Raw genomic sequence first — 23,680 nt, 5'->3', positions numbered from 1 at the left:
TGAGGAGCAGCAACCTCCCAGCACGGCGGGATGCCCCGAGTCGCACAGCCCAACAACACACCTGATCCAGCGCCTGCCCACTTGGTCACAGTGGCTTCGCACCCCGCAGAGCATCCGTGACACTGATCCTGACACGGACTGCGGGAGGCTTTGCAGGGTGTCCTTTATTTTATTTTTTTTTTTTTTTGGTGCCTAAATAATTCAAAGCAGGGGGAAAAAATAACTTCTTCCGATGCAAATGAGCAGCTCTTTAATTTTAAAAGAGACTCTTATTTTGCAGCAGTGTTTTTTGTTGCCTTGCTATTGAACTTTGAAAATAGTGTGGCGGGGGAAGGCAATAATGAAGGGTCTCGAAGGCTTAAGATTTAGTTAAGTGAGTGACTCAAGATTGCACAAAGAAAGTTAGTTACTTAGTTAATTGAGAATTATTCACCTTCTGAGATCGGCGCAGCAGTTTGTTCAGATGACAGTGCGAACTTGGGGCGGGGGAAGGCAGGAGGCCGACAGGGGAGGAGGCAGGTCTCACTTGTGAGGAGGTTTTCTTCTGTCTCTCTATTTTTTTTTTTTTTTTTTTTTTTTTTTTCCTCCAGGACAAGTTAAATTGCAGCTGAAGGAGAGAGGTCAGTATCTTTTCAAATCAATCTCTCTGTCGGTCTGCCTATGTCCCCATCTATTCCCTGTAAAGGAAAAAGCTCCAACTTTGTTCCTCCATCTGTTCTGTATCATCTGCAATCGACAGTTCTTTAGATTGCTCCCGATGAAGTGAAACTTCTAAGGTGTATAGTCACTTATCTGAAATAGGGAAAAAAGGGAAATCGCCTTTTCAATCTTAGAGGAAAATTGTTTTCTTTCCGTGCAACTGTTTATTCTCACTTCCTATTTCTCTTTCTCTCTTTCTTTCTTTCTTTCTTTCTTTCTTTCTTTCTTTCTTTCTTTCTTTCTTTCTTTCTTTCTTTCTTTCTTTCTTTCTTTCTTTCTTTCTTTCTTTCTTTCTTTCTTTCTTTCTTTCTTTCTTTCTTTCTTTTCTTTTCTTTTCTTTTCTTTTCTTTTCTTTTCTTTTCTTTTCTTTTCTTTTCTTTTCTTTTCTTTTCTTTTCTTTTCTTTTCTTTTCTTTTCTTTTCTTTTCTTTTCTTTTCTTTTCTTTCTTATTAAAATTGACAAGTTTTATTAAAAAAAAACACTTTACAAGCTACCACTTAATGCATTATTGACATTTAAAAAAAAATGCTTGAGAGAAATCACGTTAATGAAGAGAACATTTGTAGTAATTTGGTGATAATTATCAGAATCACCAAATATTCGCAAAGGCTTCAACATTACGTGTTGGAAGAAAAGCAAAACACATTACTTTAATAGTCTGATATGCAAACTATGGACCATTCAATTACATGGCTTAATAATGCATACATGATGTGATCTTGTTATTGGGATAGGAAAGGGCTGCAGTAATTCACTCCAAAGACCAAGTGTGCTCTTACATTCAGTAAAATCCATTGCCATGGATCAGGGGGCCCTGCCAAACTACATTTAAGAGAATAAAAATTAATGACTGAGAATTTGAGCGTTAAATTAACATTAATTATATGACCTGCCTGCTGGAAAGATTAAATTTCTTACGCCCTAATTAGATAACGTCTCCTCATACATCAAACAATTTCCATTTCCAGATTTCAGGATTAAAATGCAGGCTGGGGAGACTTGCTCTGTCGCCGGCAGCCGGCGGCCTCACAGAGAGCTCCCGGCCCCGTCCCGCTCCTCCCGAACCCCGGGGGCTCCCCGCGGGCTGGGATCGGGGCCGGGGAGCAGCTCTGGGTCAGCCCCTCTTTAACTTGAATTTCCCTCACCCACCGCCCCGGATGTGGTGGCGGGGCGAGGCCGGGCAGGGCGGGGGAGCGCCGAGGGTGCGCGGGTGCGGAGGGAGATGCGGGAGCGCCTCGCCCGCCGCCCGGGGATGCTCCGAGGAGCCGCCCGGGCACCCACGCTGCCCCAGGGCCTGCCTCCATCGGCCGCCCCAAGGAGTAAGGACAGAGAGACGGGGCTATCTTCCCGCCTCATGAGCGCAACTAATTTCAGTTTAATTGCTTTTCTCAAGAATAAAACCTCAGCGGTTCTCCCTCCCTCCCTCGCGCAGGCACACGGGATCCTGCCTTTTCCTGCCCATGAGAAACCCCCTCTCCCTTGCTCCTTCACCCCTCCAGTCCCGCGGTCACCCACGCATAACCCACGGGTCACGGTCACCCCAGGCAGCCGCCTGCTGCTTGCGCTCGCCCCCGCCCGCGTCCCCTCCCCGCTCCTCCGCCTCCCCTCCCCTCCCGACGGCGCCCGGGCCACGGAGCGGACACGGGCGTGTGTGGCGGGGCCGTGCCACCGGCGGGGCCAGGCAGCTCGGTTTCAGGGCTTCGGGTTTCAGGGTTTTAACCTCGACTTCTGCAAGGGAAAAATAAATTGGAAAAAAAAAAAAAAAAAGAGGGAGAAAAAGGAGAGGCGGGAGCATGGGGGGAGAGGAGTGCGGGGGGGGGGGCGTTTATGAGTGGGTGCTCACCCGCGGGGCGGAGGATGCCGGGGGCAGGCGACCATGTCGGCTCCGTCCTCCCGTCAGCATCCCCGGTCTCGTGGTGGGATACTGGCTGTGCCTCGATGGTTCTTCGCTGTGCCTTTGTGCTGAGCCTCCCAGAAAGCTCCTGAAGAAAAGTTCGAGAAAGCCAGACTAAGACAAACGCTATTACCCAGAGGCTGTTTTGGGAGAGCAACTGTGCAGCAGAGCTGAGGTGGCCTTTGGTAGCTTCACAGTTAAATGCAAAAGTCATAGCAACCCCCTACCCACCTCGAAAAACTGTGAGGAAGAGGAATCATAATATCATAAAATGTTTCCTTGTTCTCACTTCATTCAATAGTACCAGATAATTGCTTTTCAACTCAATTGAAACTCAGTTTCTGTTATTGCAGTGTTACTGCTCCTCCATGAGTTTCAGCATTTGTCAAAAACAGACATTTCTTGTCTATTAGTGTCTCTTGCCCACTTTCTGGACTGGATTGATAACTGTTTATGTTTAATGCTATGTGAAGTAACAGCTTCGAGAAATGGAGTAGGTGAGGAGGCTGCAGAGGAGATAAGAGTAAATTGTTTTGTTCTTCGGCCCTGATCTCCAGAAGCACCTCTCCTTCAGGTCTGAAGCCTAGGCCATGAAGTCAGACCAATGCTAAAAAAAAGTAATTATTACCCAGGGAGTTAATCTTTCCAATAAATAACAAATACCTTTTATGTTAAATTTGATGGCAAATCAAGTTGGATAGACAGGGGACCAGAGGCATTGAGGGCAGTAAAATTAGCTTGTAGCACACAAGCAGTCTGCATACTTGACCAGCATCTTCAGGAGGAGACGCAGCACTTCAGCAACACATTCACCCTCCCATAAAAAGAACCTCCACCAGAAACAATTGAAAAACACATTTAACAGAAGCAGATCCAGAAACCACACAAAAGAGTATTGTGGCAATCAGCTAAAAAAGTAGCAACCTGCAGAGCTCCCACTGTTTGACACTCTTTCCAGCTTTAGAACAACTGATTCTGTAGGAACTTACTTTCTGCATCTGGTTAGGCTGATGTGTGTTCGAACATATCCTCCTGTCAGCTTCAGTGGCAGAGATGGAAAATGCTGAAGAGGGCAGAAGTGACTGAGTGGTAGTGGTCTACTACTAAAACACTCTGTCGCTCCTCTGGTTACCAAGTCATCACAGTGGGAGTGCAATAGCCTATTTGTTATAAAAATCTAATAATTGGTCTACAAGTTTCATATTGAGAGGAGGCTACAGCTGTTTCTCCCCTGAAAATGCAGATGTGGATGTGGTGGGATGCCCCTTTCTCTCTGCTATGGTGAGTGACAGCTTAAAGTTTATTTTAAGTAATTGCAGTCCAACTTACTTTCTCACCTTTTTGTAAATCCAGTGGTTAGGAACAAGCTAAATCACTCCCTTGTTCTGGGTGCAAGGTGGGCAGGGAGCATGACTCAGGCACTGCTACAGGTGACGTGACAGTTGCACTTCTGCAGCTTTGCTTGCTTGTCTGGGGGTGCCGACACCAGTTGGAACAGCAGGGATTTCTCTGCTGCTCCCACACACAGCCCATGAAAGGCAATCAGTCTTCACAGGGAACAGCTCAAATAATTCATGTACCATAATAATTGTATATTCCCACTAAAGTGACACTGAACAGTCGATCCTTCAACAAAAAAAATTTGCCCATCACCCTAGATGATTGCTGAAGTGTTACATTTCTTAAAAAAATCCCTAAACCCCCATGATGATATGCAAGTATGTAAAAATTAGTGGTGCTAACTGAGCCTAGAGCTCCGTGGCTGAAATGGGAGTCTCTCTGCACATGAGCTGGGTGGCAAAAAGGAGCCTGGATCCCTTCCCTTTGCCTGCTAGACCCTTCATACCATGAAGACTGGTTTGTACATCTCCCCCCTCCATTTTCTGCTGCGCAAACATATGGCTGGTGTTTCCTCAGTGGGGAGCCCCCAGCTGAGAGTGCACCTGTGGTATAAACAGTAAACAGGAGTAAAGAGTTAACCTACTTATGCACACTGAGAGAGGTGAATTTATCCACTTTTATTTACTGCTACACCACCGGACTGCACTTCAGCATAAATTGGTTCAAGGTGCCTTGTTTCAGCAATCGTACAGAGAACTGGCTTCTTAGTTATTCTGTAACTCAAAGGTGTGCAAAATCACTGCCTAACTGGGAATAAAATTATCATAAGCACAATTATGCCTGTGCTGAAAGGACAAGGTCAGAAGAGAGAATCCAGAATGTCAACAAGACTAGTTCATGATGGATTGTCCCAGACAAAGCTGTCTGATGTTATATATCACAAAAAGTTAAAAGATGATGTAATTTATATGTTAGACTCATTGTCAATTCACACCCAAATCCGAGGAATGGCAAAATCCATTGTCGTACTTTCGGCCATATGGCATGTTTTGGGATGTGTGGTAAGGGTGGTTGGCAATACAGATTTTTTATCATTGGCATGTCAGTAAAGCATTTTGTGAGCTGACAGTAGCTTCTGTGTTTGGCACCAGTAATCCTGGGGGACCCCGTGTCAGTGTGTTTTCCCTGCCATGGCTTCACAACAACTTGCTCTCTGCTCAAAATAAAAGATCTTCATGCAGCCAAAAGGGTCTCTGACTTAGTCCTTTTGCTCCAGAGTTTTGGCATTGCTGGTTCTAATCTTTTAGGAGGGTGAAACGTGGTTAGGCTGGATTACTCAAGGGCAATTTGGCAGTGTAGTGGCTTCTACCAGTTCTCACAAATTTCTTGCAGGGTTTCTTGTACTCCTCCCCCATTATTACCTTTCTTTTTTTTATATATATAGTCAGTTTTTATACTATACAAACATATTTATCCAGTAACTCTTCAGAAAAGCTTGGTCAACATCCAGTGCTCATACATTATTTTGAAAGAGGATCGTATTCATGGCTGCTGACAAAAGATAAATGCATTCATTAAAAATTCTGCCTGTTTTAAGGGTAGGAGATGAAGACCTCACTCTTTTCTTTGCCTCCTATCTGAACACATTCTGGTCATTACAGGTGGGAATGGGAGAGCTGCTCCTTGTTATAGTTGCATGATACTTCCAGTTAAACATTTTTGGTTATAATGTTACTAGATTGCATTTAACAAGGCCCAGATTTTCTACTGTCACACAGCACTTCAGGAATGAGAACAAAAATTTTTATCCTGTAGATTTTATTCTACAGTAGGGAAAAGAAAAAAAGTCTATGGGTTGAGGAACAGTTTAAAAAGGGCTGTTTTCAGATGTTGTGCTATGTACATAGCATAACAGAGCTAGCTCTTCCAGACACAGCTGAGATCACCCAGCTTGATGTTATATGTCCTGTAGGCATGCTGAAGGTGGAAACTGGGGCCATTTGGAAATTATAAGCCTTCACATTCTAAGTGCATGGTTGACACAATCAGCATGAATGGTTGTTTCTCTTTTCTAGAGTGTACAGTCCTGGAGCTTTCATTGGACTATATTTATCATCCTAGGTCAGTCTGCAAAAGACAAGAACATAGACACTGCTTCTTGATTTGAATGTAATTGTAGATAATGTATTATATCCATAAAGAAAAAGGCACATCCTACATATAGGTCTGGTGCGATGTGGTGAAAGCAAAAGTTAAACAGCTTAAGTTAAACACAAGCCCTCTTCCCTCCCTTGTGTTTGCTGAAGGTACAGAAAAGAGCCTAGCACTTCAGACTAGATACCTAGAGGGAGATTGAAACTCAGGGTTGCAATACCTAATTTTTATATACCTGGCTTTCCAAGGGAATTCTCAGCCTGGAAGTGCACTCCAGGTTATCGCAATTTCAATCCTGATAAGCGGGCACCTTGAACGGGGCATGCTGGCAGGCCTGAGCCTGCTGATAGAAAATGGTAAGCAGAGACAGTTTCTCGTCTCTTACCAGGAATTGCTCTTTGCTCTTCCCCGGGTAGCTCTGGAGAGAAGGATGCAGGCAGCAAGGCTGATGGTAATATCCCCTAACTCCTGACGTCTGCAGTGCAGGGGCCATTGGCAGCCAAGGGGAGGCACAGCTCATCTGCTGTGCTGCTGTGTCTGCTCTGGAGGAAGTGCAGTGCCTAGGGTAACTCACTCAGATACAGCTGACTATACCACGGATGCTAAAGTTAAGCAAAATTAATGTGACACCCTAGTTTAAAAGCTAGGCATTTCCAGTGATAAATAACAAGCTTTGAGGATGTAAATTTTTGAGCATGTTTGTCTCCAGGGATGAATCAGTGTCCAGTCATGTGTATCTAGAAAGTAGAGCCAGTGTAGCTTTCCTTCATATCTGGTGCTGTTGATGTAAAGGATCAGAGCTTCTATTTGTGTTTTTATTGTGTTTCTGTGTTTGAATCAGAGTTGGTAGCAACCTCAGGCTGCACATTCAAAAAGCTTGAATCAGCAAGTAAGCCCAGGTTTTTTCAAGTAATGTTTTTGAATTCAAGCACCAGAGCAAAGCAGCAGTTTTCTAGGGTTTCATTTTCAGTGAGGCAGGAGGAAACTACCTCTCTTGCTATCAACTGGTTTGAATGGGACCCTGCAAAGTATCGACTGAAAGACAGTGTTCACATGACTGGGACAGTTAGAAGGGATTTTGATGAGTGGTAAATGAAGGAATATATATGCATATACACAGGAATATTTGTCTCTCACACCTGAGGTATTTTTCTCTATTAGTTATGGGTGAGATGTCTTTTCTTGTTGACACTGCTGTCACTTCAGAACATTTTTGGGCAATGGGTCTGTGAGGCATACAGATAGAAAAAACCCTGAAAACCTTTTAGAGCTAAATTAAGTATTGGTATCTCTCTCAAAACTTTATTGCATTTTTTTTCCTCTTTAAATCTTCTGCTCTTGGATTTATGTAATTAAATTACAATCTCAGCTCTTGTGAAAAATAATAAATATGGTTTCTATACATTGTGATTCTAGAGGATGTTTTAAGAAGGGATTTGAAAGTACCCTGAATTTGTAGCAACCAACAGAGAAATAGAATGAAAACCACATTTATTATTAGTAAAAATCTTAAAAGTTTTAACTATACTTGTCATTTTTAAAGTTGACTTATGATTTAGATTAGACATTAAGAACAGCTTTCTAACTTTCGTTTGGAAAGCACAAGAATAGATTGCCTAGAGTGACAGTGGGAGGATTTTGAAGATAGATTGGACAAATGTTTGCTGGGAATGGCTTAGCTGCATTCGATCCAGCCCAGTGCCAAAGGATGCACAGGTGACCTCTAATTCCTCCAGGCCGCAGCACATTTCGGTCGCGGAGCGCTGGCAGCGGCCCCTCTGCCGGCAGCGGCCCCGCAGCCCGGCGGGCTCAGCCGAGGTGCCGGCTTGGCAGGGCGGGCGGGCAGACCCCGTCCTTCCCAGGACGTGTGCGGGGCTGGGGGTGCCAGTGCTCACGGGAGGGCTGTCATGGCTGGGATTCACCTCTCGCCCCGCCTGACCTTTCTGCTTGACTTCTCGGAGCGTATTTCTGGTTATAAGCAGTTCCTCCGAGCAGCCGGGAGGGAGGCAGGGAGTCACCTTCTCTGCAAATGTTATACATGAATAAACACCTTCCTGGGCTTACTTAACCGCAGTCCACTGTGTGTCTGGCTCCCTGCTGACACACCATTAGCATCTGAAGCATCTATATTTCCTGAATCGAAACAGAGATAACTTATCATTCTCCAGCTGCTTATCTCAGACCTGCCCTGTGGATCTGGTGGAAAGATTTCCCCATTAGCACATAACAACAGGTACCTGATACTCACTTTGAAATGTTCCCTTTTTTTAAAAATAAGAAGGTTTGGGATTCTTGCCTTCTACTTTTTGCATCTTTTTTCCATCTCTATGCCCATGTAGGCCAGTTTATTACCGGACTGTTGTCCCATATCTTGCTGACAGTGCTATCAGCTCCACACAAACTTGTGCCCCGAAGTTCTGGATATGTTAACATCATCCTTGCATTGCAGTGGCCAAAGTCAGTGTGCCATATAAAAAGGGGTTAGGTATATGTTGAAGAAACTCTTCTGGAAGCTATAGGAATATAGAAGTATGGGAGCAAGCATCCACATGCTGTTTTCATATCAGTTTTTGCTCTCAACAAATCCCTGGGGTATCAAGTCAGCACATAAAGTACTATGCATAGGTTGACTTTCTGGAAAAAGGGTCAGAAGAGGCAGAAGTGCCCACAGCTGCCAGTCTGATGGAAGGTGGGACTGTAAAGGGGCATACCCTGGAGACATCCCTTCTTCCCTCTTCCACAGAGTTTCACCCTGCTTCCCAGGGCAGCCAAATGTGGCATCTCTGGAAACAGCTTTTTCAGCAAGCTCTTCAGCATCCTTTCTTGTAAATGTAGTAGACAGGGGTGTGTTTCTTCTCCCTCCTGTAGCCTGGAGTGCCAAGGAGCTCCTGGAGTGCTTGGGGCTGCACACAGATGTGCTCACTGATGCACACTTCTCTGTGGAACCTGGCCCCAAAAGGGTCTGACTCCTCTCAGGCATTGCTCATGTAAGCTTCTGCCTCAGCCGTAGTCTTCTGTACTTTACTGTGGCTTGTTAGGGTTGATTTTGGTTTAAAAATGTTACAGCTCTTTTTTTTTTTATCATGGCTTTAGGTAGGAAAATAGGCATGGTGCAAGGAAAGGAGAATATCAGGGCAAGAAACTGAACCCTCTTCTTATTTTCTGAGTACTGCTACCCCTAAATCATTTTTTTGTCATGCAGTGAAATCTTATCCAAAGCACTGGAAAGGAGCACATAACTAACCACAGAGTTGAGATTCACTATCTGGAATTTTATTGTAAGAGATATGAGGAGCTTGATAGACACACTGGTGCTATCACCTATAGATATGTTCCTTGATGCTTTTCATCATGAAATTCTGCTTCCTCTTGCTTATATAGTTGTGCCATCTGTCTTGATTTGAGTGTTTCAGTGCTTGATGTTTTCATCCAGATCAAGATCCAGGAGACAAGTGAAAATATAAGCAGCCTATCTTTCATTTCAAAAGAAAAGCTTCTTGAGTTTGCAAAGTTGCAAAGTTTGCAAGGGGAGCCTTGCAAATGCAATGAGAAAGCTAAAACACCTCAATGACAGGTGTCTGCTTTTACTGGTATTTAAAAAAAGCTCCAAACAACTCATTTTTACAGCTAATCTATGAGGCTTTTTGTGCATGGCCTGATTTGTACTTTCTTAATGCTCAGGACTGGTAGTATTGTTTATAGCTCTGTCAAACTCATAAAAATTAAAAAGCTTTTTCTGGCTAGTCTCTGACTCAAGGCAAACTATCCTGAAAGCAGTCAGTTTCATGGTTCCATGGTTTCAGAGAATGAAATTAAGGCAAAACTGATACATTTGGAACATCTATTATTTCATTGTGAAAGTCCAGCACATCAATATTTGGTACAGAAGTGCAGAATTTTTATTTGAACCAAACTCTGATATTTCCGAAAACGTGAGTTTACAGCTGGCTGTTTCTCCTGGGTCAGACACAGTCCTTGCAGGCTCTAGGTACCTTTAACAGACTTCAGCTTCTCCCTTCACCTGGTCACGACCAGGCTCTGGATGGAGAAAGAGAACCCAGATGAGCGGGTTGGGGGAGGTCTTCCCTGCAACCCCTGTTTGTGATGATTTTATATTTCTGTGTTTCTGGGTAAGGGAATAGCCAGTAAGGGTTGCTCTCTTGGGATCTTATGGAGGAGGCAGGAGTACTGGGAGGGGGAGAACTACCAGAAGTGTGGAAAGATGGTGGGAGAATGGGGGTTCACACAAAGGAAAAGAGGAGGAAGGTGGAAAATCAAGATGAAATTAGGAGGATGAGGGAAACATCCAGGTCCAAAATAGGACAGACTATGATGCTGAAGGGGGAAAGAGGGAAAGAGGCCAAAGGGTGTGCAGCTCCCTAAGGAATCCACAGCAGGATCCAAGAGTGTCATCTCTCTGCATTTTTGTTCTGATTTGCAAGCAGTAGTCTTGAACATGCTCCCATGCACACATGCTCTAATACACCTCTGGTGAGCAGCACTTCAAAGATAACAGCCTGTTACTGCCATTATTTCGAGCAACAGATGATGTCACAGTCTTAATTGTGAGTGGAGGACTTAATTCTCCTACCCAGTGATACGTTTATTTTAAAACAAGTCATAAAGTTTTCCTCCTCCTGAACTCCATCTGTTTGAGGGGTATGAAGGTTGAATAACTGAGCCTTCAAAAGTTACAGGATGTCAGAATTAAGTTTCTTTTCTTGTGTACATAAATTAGAATGTGCTTGTGTGATTACATATGTGATCCCAGTTGACTAAGACTGGTCATCTAAAATGGAGCGACCTCTTGGGAGGAATTGATAAAATGATCAAATAATTTTTAGGTTTTAATTCTATATGGCAATGAAAGATAATAACTAAACATTGTGTGTGCATTATTTTTATTCCAAAGCCTCCATTATAACATGGGTGGAACATTACTAGCTCTCATCAGGATAAGAAATCTGAACTGTTACTTGCTGGAACCCAAGCTCATTATACTCAGTCTTCTGGCTGGAAATGAAAGAAAGTATCACTCTTTTAATTTGTTGGGGAAAATAGAGAACAGCGCTGTGAAATGAGCTATCCTCATTGGGTATCCCAAACTTCTAAAGTGTAGATGAGCCGTGGACACTGGTTAATATAGTATTGCTCCCTGTCATGATGGCTGGTGGTCACCCTGGTCCTCCAAGATATGAGGTTGCTGGAGTAGGATGGAGAAGTTTCTGATGGTCCAATTTATCCATGAAAACGGGCAAAGAGCAGCTGCAGGAGCGTCATAGCCAGGGCCCTGGTTTGATGGCTGTTTGTCTCCTCCTTCTCAATCACTTTTCAATCAAGCTCCAAAATGACAATTTGAGGTGGGCAGAATGAATGTAAATCGTGGGAACAGAGGTTTAGTATTTTTCTGGACTTATAAGCTTAATAATTTCCAGTGAGGGCACAGCAAAGACAGACATCTTGGTTGCACACTGAATATTCAACACAGTTCTGCATCTACTAATTTTTAAGTCGAGATGAGCCATTGCTGCACCAAGGAAAATTGGGTTTGTCAGTTCATTCACGCTTTAAAAACAATCTTTTAAATCTGCATTGTCTCCATTCTACCCATAACTCCTCTAACTCCAACTTTGCACAGCACAAGCCCCAGGTTACCTGGGTGCCTGCGGTAACTGCAGAACACATAGTGATCAGATCAGTTTTACTGCAGAGCATTTCCAAAATTGATTACCTAGAAACAAATATTAAATGTCTATTCTGTAGAATACAGGAGGAAGAATTATTGCAGAGGAGTGAATGAAGGCTATTATGAATGTTGCCGTTGTGCTCTGGGGTGCAGCCTCCCCAGCCCCCCTGAATGGAAATGTAATAGCAACAAGAGCTGATCTGCTCTCAAGGTTTAGATGTGGGCCTGATTTCCTTCAGGTGGGTGATGCTGGTGATCTGATGTGCCCTGAATTAAGCACACCTTTAAAGTATTTTTTTTTTTTCTTTCTTTCTGAATAGAGACTTCCAATCCTGTTATACTGAGTCTGGCAGTGGCTTCAATTAACTCTGGATGTGGCTGCAGGACCTGAAAATTCCCAGCTCTCTGGCCCCACACTTCCTTTCAGGCTTTGCCAAACTGCTGCAAACAAGTTTATTATCTTTTGCCCTGATGTTTTATATATCAGTTAGGGCAGGAATTCTGTGTGTGAATCTTAAAAAAAAAAAAATAGAAGAAAAGAGAAGAAAAGAGAAGAAAAGAGAAGAAAAGAGAAGAAAAGAAAAGAGAAGAAAAGAGAAGAGAAGAGAAGAAAAGAAAAGAAAAGAAAAGAAAAGAAAAGAAAAGAAAAGAAAAGAAAAGAAAAGAAAAGAAAAGAAAAGAAAAGAAAAGAAAAGAAAAGAAAAGAAAAGAAAAGAAAAGAAAAGAAAAGAAAAGAAAAGAAAAGAAAAGAAAAGAAAAGAAAAGAAAAGAAAAGAAAAGAAAAGAATTACAAGAAAAACTGAAACCCATACGCTCACAGGTGTAGGTAGGCTTAGGTAACAAGGATTATATTGCAAAATCTAATATGAAGATGGGTTATACCTAGCCCTCGCCAAAATTAAAGAAAAAGAAATCTGATCATCATGGTAGGCAACTGAGTTTGACCCAAAGACTTATGGAATAAAGTGTCATTTGCATCCCTCTTCTGCAGTCTCAAAGAGGTAATAAATAGTGCAATAGAAAAGAAGTGGCAGTGGAATGACTAATTTTAAAACTTTTTTATATTAGCCTCTTTTCAAAAGGAATAAAATAAGAAACTGAATGTAAACAGTTATTTTTAGTATATAAAAACATATAAAATGAGATATAAGATTTATGCTTTTATGTTTATGTGTTTATACTTCTTTGATGACAGCAAAAAAAACACGAGAGTGAAGAAGCGGCCTTCATTTTTTTTCTACTATGCATTTCACATGCATCTTTTTTTTTCCTAAGGTATCTTGGTGTAAGAAATCCCTTGCAATATACATGATGCAGGGATTGACTGTGATACAGTTTTACCAAATAACAGACTATTTAGGAGACTGTATGTGCAGTAAATGGAACCTAAGTATTGTATTATGTAGTGGAAGTTAAAAATAAGACCGTCTGTCTCCTTCTGGCTGTGGTGTTTGCCTTCCCAGCCAAATGCCTGGCTAACTTTGTGCCTGTCCCACAGTGCTCAGGGAGCAGTGGCTGTCTGGAGTGACTGTGCTGTGCTGGCTCCCTCTTCCCTGGCACCTGGCACGGCCACCAAGGACCGGGGCTTAGAAGGGTTTGCCTAACATCTTGGGACCAGTGACTTAAAAGAATTTGACTTTAAAGTACATATCTCACTCAGGGCCTGGATTTTCAGAAGAGCTTTGCTACTGGATTCTGGGCTGCTTGGAAATGCAGGTGTTTCTTTTTTGGGTGCCTACACTGGAGTAGACAGAGGCAGGCATATGGAGAGCTGCAGTCCATGAAGTGATCTCTGCCCCGAGGGAACACTTCCAAAACAGCAGTCCCCAGCCAGGATGGTATCCACACAAGAATGGTGCTGTGCATCCTGCTGGCTGAGCCTCCTTTGGGCACTGCTCAGAAATGCTGTCAGAATGAAGCAGAGTACTCAAAATACATTTAGGGTGGAAGATCCACCCTGAGTGAAGGCCACAGGACTTTTGCTGCTAATTGAAGGAAGGTGAGGCTTCTTCTGATGAAGAGTCAACACTCGTTACTGAAAGCTTTGAATAAATCTTTGAATGAGTTGTATTATGTCTGCAGCTACAAGTTCATTCATCTGTCTACATACCTTACTCATGTTCGTATGGAAAATGATGAAAAAAGTGTGTTTGTAAGGACTCTCGTAGGCTGTACAATGCTGTGCTGAAAATTTTATTACATTGATTCAAATACTTTCTGCAGTTTATGTAAAGTAATCTTTCTGTATCTCACGGAATTTGCATCCTGGGAGTGATTGATACTCTGAGTGAGATGAAGCCGACTTCCATTCCCTACCACACAGGTGTGTGATGAATCCTGGTTTGAGGTGTGCTATTATTTACTGCCAAGGTTATTTCATAAATTCAGTTTCACACTTCTAATTCAGACTTGCATGCTTTTCTGTGAGGAGGGCACTTATTAAGCCATCATTTCCTGAGCAAACCAAACCAAACTAAAAGGCACCAGTAACAGACTGGTTTTATTTCCCTCCATAAATGTGTAAAATATTGTTTTTTTGTGCATTAAAAGTGTGATTAGGTAAGATGGCATATTTGGACAATGGACAAGTGTCACTCTTCATTACTAATTTTAATGTGCAGATCACTTTTAGTTTTCTAGGTGATTTGTTAATGGGATTGAAAAAACTAACACACAAACTGGAAAGGGGAATACCAAGTATTTAAAACTGACACAGAGATTAGTATTAATTTTCAGACTATCTGAATATTGGTGTATGTATATCACTTACTGTTAAAAAGCCAACACTCTCATGAAGCAATTATTTTCCACTTTAGGAACAGGGAAACAGCAAAGTTTCTTGGAGAAGAATGCACTCAGAGAGCATAAACTGTTATTGCTGGTTATTCAACCACAACCACTGGATCCCCTGTCTTCGCTTTGCCACCAAAAAAGTATTTGTGGTTGGCCAGGTAGTTGCAGAATTCAGCCTTTATAACCTCTTCCAATAACAAAAACAGGGCAGAACTTTTAGAAACAGGAAGGATGTCTGGTCTTTTTTTTAGCCTAGAAGCATGTTATAGAGGATGAGAACACATTTATGGGGCAGGCTCATGAAACAAGTCTTTTTGCACATTACCCTTCAAGCTCAGCTTGGAATAGCCTGTGTACTTATTTGGTCTTGATTTATGTGGAGTCTTTCAGGCATCAAAATAATAGAATCATCCCCATTTTTTTGTTCTCTGAGGTATAAATTATACAGTGTAGTATTTTTTTTTCTGTTAGACCTTTATTTAGAGCACTCAGAAGGTTTTGTGCCCTAAATCTGTGATCTAAAACAATTTCATTCCTATATTCTTGTTCCCCATGTGTCTGTCTACATGTGAGGCAGAAGGGCAACTACATGGCTCCAGCTGTGCCATGTGAGCTGAGCAGACGCTGTACAGGCTGGATAGTCAGCACAGGAGTAGACATGAACTTTATAGGTGCTTTCATCCTTCTGTAATTCTGGCCACATGCAGCGCTGTTTATACCTTGCTAAGTTGTTCTGGGTACAGTGACTTCTAGCTATATCCTCCAGAATGTTGATTTGGATGTTTAAGGTAGTTCCTTATGTCCTTGTCTGAAAATTTTCAATGAAAACTTTTTTCCACTATTTTAAAAGATAAGACCAATTAATATATCAGTTGATCTTCCCTCACTTTCTCTATTTCTGAATACTGCTTTAGGTGTTCATCCATTTGAATGCATCTCACCTGCTTTCCATACTACATTTCCACTGTTTCCTTCCTGCAGGAAATGTGATTTCCAACAGCAATGGCTCACTAGGCATCTCTTCTCCATAGTCACTGTGTGAGTAACCTTTGTTATGTGTTTCTTTCTTGGTGGTGGGGTGGTCCAGGCAAAGTAGTGACTTGGCTGGTGCTGGGTGTGTAATGCACTGGCCCCTGCTGATCAGAATTGGTGGCAAGTTGTGAGAAACTAGGAAGCCACTGAGAAGGGAAAGATCTAAGCAGGAACTAATGGCCTCAACTCTGTCTTTTGAATTGAGAATCAAAATTAGGCTTCTAAAATGACATTGTCATGGTCCTCTATACCTGTATAATTAGCTTTCCAGCTGATGTGTCAACCATTCTCTTGGCTTTTACTTTTGTAGGTTATTATCTGATGGTGTGCACATCTTACTTTAAATTTCACCTTCTTCAGAAGGAATCTACCAGTGTCTGACTGCCCATTTGTCCTGATGACAGGGAAATTTGGCACAGCTCTCTAAAATAATCTTTGCAGCACAGAAGCCTGAAGCGTGGAAGTGATTGTGGTGTGAGTCCAAACCAGCTTTTATTACAATAAATTATCATGTTCTATGTAAGTAAGAAGTAGTTTATTTTTCTTCTGGTTTGATGCAGACCTTCAACAGTTCTTTCACATCTGTCTTCAGAAAGGATAATTTGTATGGGCAGTGAAGTAAGAAGTGGGCTCAGACACAGACATGAATTTTTAGTACAGGTAGTAGGAATCCACATGGAAAAATTAGTGCAAAGACCCTCATTCTGAAGATGTGAACATAGCTAATTTGCTGTCTATTTTACCCCTTTTAAAGTGAGAATAAATGTGGCACTTGATTAGAATACTTGGCATTGCTGTCAGAGTAAATCCATATACTTCCCTTATATTAGATCACTGTTTTATTTCAAGAGTTACATGCATACAGGATGACAGCAAGCTGATTTCCCAAATTGCTCTGCTTTGTCACTGTTAACTCCCGGCATTCGGCCATCTAGAGACTCTGTTCCTGAGGTCTGCTCTGCCAGTTCCAGAGCTGTTCCTCCAACTATATCACCTTTCTGAAGGTCACTTGTGCTTCTACAGTAAGTAGAAGCCACTTTAAATTTTTTCTTTTTTTTTTTTTTCATAAATAATACTTTTTTAGCCCTAAAAAACATGCTCTCTCCCAAAATAGTGCTCTATTGAGAAACAATAAAAATGAACCTATCAAGGTGTGGGGCTTGTCATTGCCTCTAATTTCTTGATTCCCGTGAATAGTCTGCCACAAGGATCCTATTAAAAAAAAAAAAAAAAAAAGGTATTTTGAATGAAATACTTCTCAGAATTTTTTGGTTTTCAATATGACCTGTCTGGCACACCAGGAATCACCTATCAGGGTAAATATTTTCCAAGCAACAGAGAGGAAGTATTGGAAGCGCTGAGGAGACAGAAGTACCGAGGAAGGGAAAAAATTTGCTTTCTGTTTTGCCGATAATTTCTTGGCTGCCAATTTCCACATAGAGTTGCAGATGTTACATGGGAGTGGAAACTTTCAGATAGTGTCACACAGCTCTTGAGATTCACTGCCACTGAAAATATAATTAGAGATCTGGTTATCCAGCTAGAGGTCAGAAAACCAGAGTTAATTGCTAACCTGTTTATCCTACTCAAGGGATAAAGCACATAAATACAGTTAGAAGCTGCTTAAAGCCTAAGAGACCTCTGCTGAAATCCTGCTGCATGCTTAAGGTAGCAGTTTTGAAAGTGCCTGAGGGAATGAAAAGTGTGGGATAGCACACAGGCCCCAGTACATCCCGTGCCACTACATCCAGCCCTGCACCAGCAGCCTGGGGTGCTCCTGCTGACCCACAGCCCCATCCACTGACAGCCTCCCTCACCCCTCCTCCCCCACCAGCCCAGGCACAGTCCCCCTATTATCCAGCATGGAAGGGGTAGATATAGCCTAAGTAACTTAAGAGGGGAAGGTCCTTTAGAAAACCAGACTTAGGTACTCTTGAAAAAAGGTGCCTCAGACCTTTGTTTAAGCAGCTGGGGTTTACAAGCCCAGTCCTCCAAAGCCTTACTTATGTGAATAATCCTTTCCCTTCAGCCCAGTGTGGCTGAAATTAATGCCTCTTCACATGCCCCTTTCATGCTTAAATGGAATGGCAGGAGCCACAAGTCACTTGTTTCCTGTCCTTTTACCACCTGATTTCTTACATTAAAACCCTCCCATATTCTGCTCAGGCAGTGAAATCCCTTATGCCTGTACAATGCAATCCACTTTCAAATGGAAGATTTTTTGTTACCTCTAATTCCTATTAACGTAACTCCTGTACATATAAAGACTTTGGTTATCAAACCCACATAATGCCGCCAAAACTGAACAGGACATCCATGGGGCTGGAGAAACAGGATATCCATGGGGCTCCACCACTCCCTAAGAGCAATGTTCTTTCCAAGTATCTTCTCTCTCCTCAGGAATACTTCTAGGCTACAGCACTTGTAAGAAGCCAGAAGAATTATTTTTATATCAGGGAAATGCCATTTTATTTTTATTCTACTCATACTGGAAAAAACCTACTTTTTTAAAATCTAAAATTCGAGAAACATTTTCCTCTAGTGCATGTTGAGCATGGTATTCCTCTCCCCACATTTTCACTATTGAAAAACCATCAGCCTGGTTCAAGCCACTTGCCTGGGCTCCATCAGAAGCTGCTGGGTATTCTCGGAGGGGAGTGCTCTCTCTCCTGGGAGAGATGTTTAGGAGAAGGGACACAGGGAGGTCCCAGCACTCTGCTGCATGGCAGATTAAAGGACAGCTGCTAAGGTGAGTCTCACACAAACCATGAAGATTAGGAGCAATTGTAAATGGGGAAGGTTTTGCTGGCATCAGCTGGGGCGAAATTTCTGCCCCTGCATTCAGGATAATACTTAGGTATATGACAAAATTTTAAGTACCTGGTCACTGAGGGCAAAGAAGATTCAGAATGTGCTTTGGCTCTGCCCTCTTGCTGACATGCTCACCCTAACACACCAACTGCTGGTGCCTGTTGCTTAATACAAACATGATGGAGTTGTTGATTCATATTATTTAGTAAGAAGATGACTGTTCTGCATTGTCTGTTTGTGTCTTAGGAGCAGTAAAATGAATCCATTAACTTATTAACTTTTATTTTGAAATCTTTCGTGGAACTATCATCTTATTTTGATTTGAGTAAGCGATTTATCTTTTTTAACAACTATTTTTTGGTCCAGGGAGACTCATGTACTTCTGTTAATAGGTCAGAATTATGAGATGTATCACTCATGTTCAGAATCTTTTTGTAGTGTATAGCTTATTAATAATAGATTTGAATATCAAAAATAATGATATGCTGTTTCAGCATTTAATTTTTGGGGAAACATTCAGAAGATTTCCCCCTTGTACTGGCACAGTCAGTGATGAAGACAGAGGGAGACGAACTGTACTGTAGGTGGGAGCAGAGACACTGCAGCAGCTAATGTGAGGTTGAGCTTTAAATTTTTATGACAATTCATAAACTATTTTTCTAGTCAAGACTCTGGCTAATCGCAGCCTTTCCCTGACAATTTCCTTGTTCTGATTCTCATGGATTTAACAGTGTTCGTGGGGGGTGAGCCGGGTGAGATAGCTCGCTCTTGTAAGCTGCTTAGGCTTGTGTACATTTTTCTTCAGGAATGTCATGTCTTCAGCAAGCTGTTTGCAGGCGGCTGATTCCTCTCCTCTTAATTCTTGTCTGTCTAATGATTTTACTAGTAGAGGGTGGACATGTGAATTCAAAGTGATGGCTCAGAAGCCTTTATTCTTGGCAAAATTCTACTGGGTTGTTATCTTTTACATCTGGTATTTCTCTGTGCCTCTTCTCTCATCTCCTTTCCACCCCCAGCTCCATCCCCTTGGGGCCCTCTCTAATGCTTGCCATATCTTCCTTTCCAGTTTTGTTCTGTGGGCACTGCAAAAACTCTTCTCATCTCCCACCTTGATTAATGTCATCTTTTCCTTTGTACATCCATACAGAAACTCTCAACACTCAGCATCTCCTCACCTTTCCCTCCATCCAATTCTCCCACCCCTCACAGAGAAAGAGAAGACAGCACAAATATGATTTTTCTAGTCTGATACTTTAATTTCCTCAGCTCTGATCTTGCCAGCAAATGCTCTTACACTGCAGTTGAGGGTTCCTTTTCTAACACTTTTAGCTCGTGGGGAGCTACTGGCAGCCTCCTAAGTCACTGTTCTTCCCTTTGGAGGGCAGAAAGAACTTTATTCCTCGCCACTGGAATAGGGGTGGGTGACTCAAAAGCTTGTCCACTGTTAGACAGTTCCTTGGATCTTTTTTTGCTCAATTTCTTCACTGCCAGCTCTGCATTATCCTGGCACTGGTGTGATGGTGGTTTGGTGTTGTACCCACAGGGTTTGATGTTGTTTTCCATCCTCTGCGCCAGGAAGATGGACAAGGTGGAGCAGAGAGTGCCTCTGGCCATGTAACCTGCTTATCTCTGTTAGGATCATCATTCTCACTGGTCTTTCACGTCACATTTTCCCTTGCACCTCACACCTTGAATCTCTCTGCCAAAGGCCCACTTTCCACCTTAACGAGTGCAACTTTCCTGTCCTCAGTAAGATATAGGGCAGCTCCAATATCTTCCTGATCACTGTTGTGCCTTACTCTAGCAGTTCCTGATTGCCAGTGTCAGCAGCCTGATGGTCCTTTCTCTGTGCAGGAGCTGTTCTTTCTGAACTAGTAGTTCAGCCACTACCACCTCGCCTCCACAATTCTCAGTGCCATTTCAGCTGAAAAGCCTGCAAAAATTGTCACCTGCTTACAGCTAGGACCATCAAACCCTCTAAAAATCTCTTTTGTTGGATGTGCTTTTAAAAGATGTTTGGCTATATCCCTGGCTAACTCTAGCCTCCAGAGGAGTCTCTCTAATCCCAGTTCCTGCTGCTCTTCCCTACATCATTCTCCCTCCTATAATTCAGGCTGCTTAGTTCCACCTTTTAGCTGCAACCTGCATGAAACAGGTGCTTTTCCTCTCCACATGTGTGTCCTTCAATACTTTTTCCCAGTGAGTATGGACCATCTCTGGTGATTCCCATAGCTTGGCATGGGAAGGGAGAGAGCTCCCACTGGCTCCTCCCAGTCACCTGCTCCTCAGGGCTTAGGATGCACCTCCTCTTCAGCCAGCTCTGTCACAGGGGCATTCAATGGCAGGAGATAGACTAGGACAAATCCCTCTCAAGAGTGCTGCAGAGTGGTATTGCTGGGGTGTGTCTGCCAGTCCTCCCACCTTTCACAGTGCCAGGAAAAGCAGCCTTGTGGAGGGAGAGCACATTTACCCCAGGACACTGGCACTGGTAGCTGTCGAACTTGCACAGCCAGAAAATTGTGTCCCCAGTGCACACCTTGGACTCTGGTGTGCCCACTTTGTTGGAAGACATCTGCAAGTTAAAACGACTCCAGCTGAAGCAAAGGACTTTGTCATGGAGAAGTGTTTAGCTAGAAGCAAAACACTTTAGTGCAGGGACTTTAAGTGAATTTATGCTTTTAGTAAATTTAAGCTCCCACCATGGAGCTTCAGGGTTGATTGCTGTGTTGACTACACAGCATAAAACACACAAGAACAAAAAATTGATGTATGTATAATGCCCATATGATAAATGCTGCTGGCCCTGAGGTAACAAGGTGAAATTAAGGCAGAACAGAATCTTGTCCTTACGGCTTCTTCTCCACCTGCTGCCCCTTTTCTCCCACTGCAGTTCTACCCTGTGAAGGATTTGTGCCCAAATATTCTAAAAGTTTTCCCTACCCATGTTTTACATATATAACACATATGCCTTATGTTAGTGAGAAGCTTTAAAATTTTTGTGTGGCTTACCTCACCCTCTCAACCAGGAATTTCATAAATAAATCACTGTCTTTCAAGCCTTTTTTGCAGATTGCATCTGTCTAAAGCGTGTGCGCTTCAATAAGTGTGCCTGACAGAGAAATTAAAAAGAAAAATCATCTTCCAAACAGAAACTATAAGAGGCATGTTGAGCTAAACACTCACTGCACATTATTACAAGGGGAATATGATTTGAGAAAGAGTGTTTAGAAAGTAAAGCTGACATTTTGTTTCTCTGAGCTCAGTGGGCCAGAACTTCACCTGGGGTAGGCTGACACAAGTTCATTGAAATCAGTAGCTGATTTGCTCTCATTGGGACCAGCTCTGCTGTAAGGGCTACTTTTTTTCCTAAGAAACAAAATATTCTTTCCTAATATGTCTTTCTGTTGTTGTTTGTTCAGTTTTCTGTATTTCAGAAAGGATTGTTTATTGAGACTGTTTTAATTAGAAATGTGGGTTCTTAACTAAAAAAAGATTTTTAGAAGCAAAGCATTAGCTTTTCCTGGAAAAAAAATAGTCAAGTAAATAGATGTCTTGGAAAAAAAAAAGGTATTCTTTTTGTTAAGACTGAAAAAATTCAGCTAAAAGTGACTCCACATTTGATCTGGAAATACTGTGCCAATGCCTGATGGGAAGTGTAGTTTGGGGATGTAAAACCTCCGCTTCCTTCTGTATTCCCTCTCTTTGCAGGGTCTGCCCCCGGACCAGGACAGGAGCCTGTGAAGCTCCTTGAGCGAGCACAATCTGCAAGGCCAGCCCAGGAGGCACTGCCGTGCCCCTGAGGTTTGGCCAGTTTCCCTTCAGCTGAAGAGACACTGACTTGAGAAACCCCAGAATATTTGCCATGGCATCCACGGCCAGGCTCTGAGTAAGGAGCAGGCTTTTTTCTTACTTCAGAGTTGGCACCTGTGGTTCATATAGCTGAGCAGTGATCATGAGCCAAAGTGTATTTTTGTCAAATAATAAGCCTTTATGCCATACCTGTTTTCATTTGGAAACACTGTGGATAATCTGAGTGAAGCTTATTTGCCACAATACCACTACACACCAGGACCTTAAAACAACAAATGCTAAATTTGCCCCCTCTTTAAGATTTTTGCTTATTGCCAGAGGGTGTTAAAGTCCCTTCTGTGGAAAGGAGTAGGGATTATTCATTCCAAAGGTAGTTTTACTTAAAACCTGCAGGAAGGATATTTTTATGTGTTTTCCCAGATTCTTGTTTGCAACATGCTCAGAAATTCCAGTATAAATACAAAATATGCAGCCTTCTCTTTGTTTTCCAAGTAGACAACATGGGGTTGCCCTGACTGTTTCCCACTGGACTCAGCATCCCTCTCTGCCTCTCACCTTGCTTCAGCTGTGTGTGAAAAACTCTGCTGCTGTGGCCTTGAGATCACCAGAAAAGCAACGTTGTCTAAAGAAAGCGTCTTTATACTTAGAAGGACCTTTGTTGCATTTTAATTATGAGATTCCCTAAACCCATAAATATACCTTAATGCTAAAATAAAATTTGAACTTTTAAACTTGATTTTAAGGCTGTCTTTTCTTCCTTTTCCTTTGCTGAATTGTGAAAAAATGCTCCAACAAAAGTCTGCATAGTGATTGTATGCTGTAAGTTGCTGTGCTCTTTTGCATAAAAGATTTTCCATATTACAGCAGGGGGCCTTCCCTTGGTATGTCAGGAAGAAGAAGAAAATTCATTTCCTACACCCGCCTGTCATTTGCCCTTTTATGATTGAACTGTACACCGTTAGACAACCACAAAAGTGACAAAAGCTTTTGCAACTGAATACATCTGATAATTGCAGTGTTTGGCTAAATTTAGGACTAAAGCAGTTGATACTGCAGTGTCCAAGAGATAACATAAAAAAAAAAAAAAAAGAAGAAATGGTGTGTAATCCTATTTTACAGTCTGAGAGTTTAGTGATTACCTTACATGATCCATCACCTTAAATAATGTTTCTATTTTGTTAATCTTCTAGACTTTAAGGAATATTTTTTTTATTTAGAGGAATTTTAATATTATTGGCTTTTTAATAAAAACCAAGACTGTAAACACTTCAGAGAAGCAGGTCTATACGAGATTATATTTTTTATTTATGAATTTTGAAGTAAAAAGTAATGTACATTTGCAGAGCCCTGCACAATGTGTCCAATCCTTGGGGTTCATACATTATTGGAGCATGAGGGCTAAGGGATCTTCCCAAGAAACAAATTTGTTGTAATGGTACTGTAGGAAGTTTTGGAAAAGT

General features: G+C 42.2%; 1 long non-coding RNA gene across 1 annotated transcript; it reads left to right on the top strand.

Moving 5' to 3' along the window:
- The first annotated feature begins 564 nt into the window (after window positions 1–564).
- Window positions 565–22,952, top strand: LOC140683686 (uncharacterized). Its single transcript, XR_012054998.1, has 4 exons — window positions 565–620; window positions 12,095–14,097; window positions 15,482–18,348; window positions 22,119–22,952. It is a non-coding gene; the product is annotated as an uncharacterized lncRNA (long non-coding RNA).
- Window positions 22,953–23,680: the final 728 nt, after the last annotated feature.

Source organism: Taeniopygia guttata, chromosome 3 (genome assembly GCF_048771995.1).
Source record: "Taeniopygia guttata chromosome 3, bTaeGut7.mat, whole genome shotgun sequence".
Classification (NCBI taxonomy): Eukaryota; Metazoa; Chordata; class Aves; order Passeriformes; family Estrildidae; genus Taeniopygia; species Taeniopygia guttata.
Note: the sequence above shows the minus strand (reverse complement) of the source record. Positions and strands in the feature narration are given on the sequence as shown.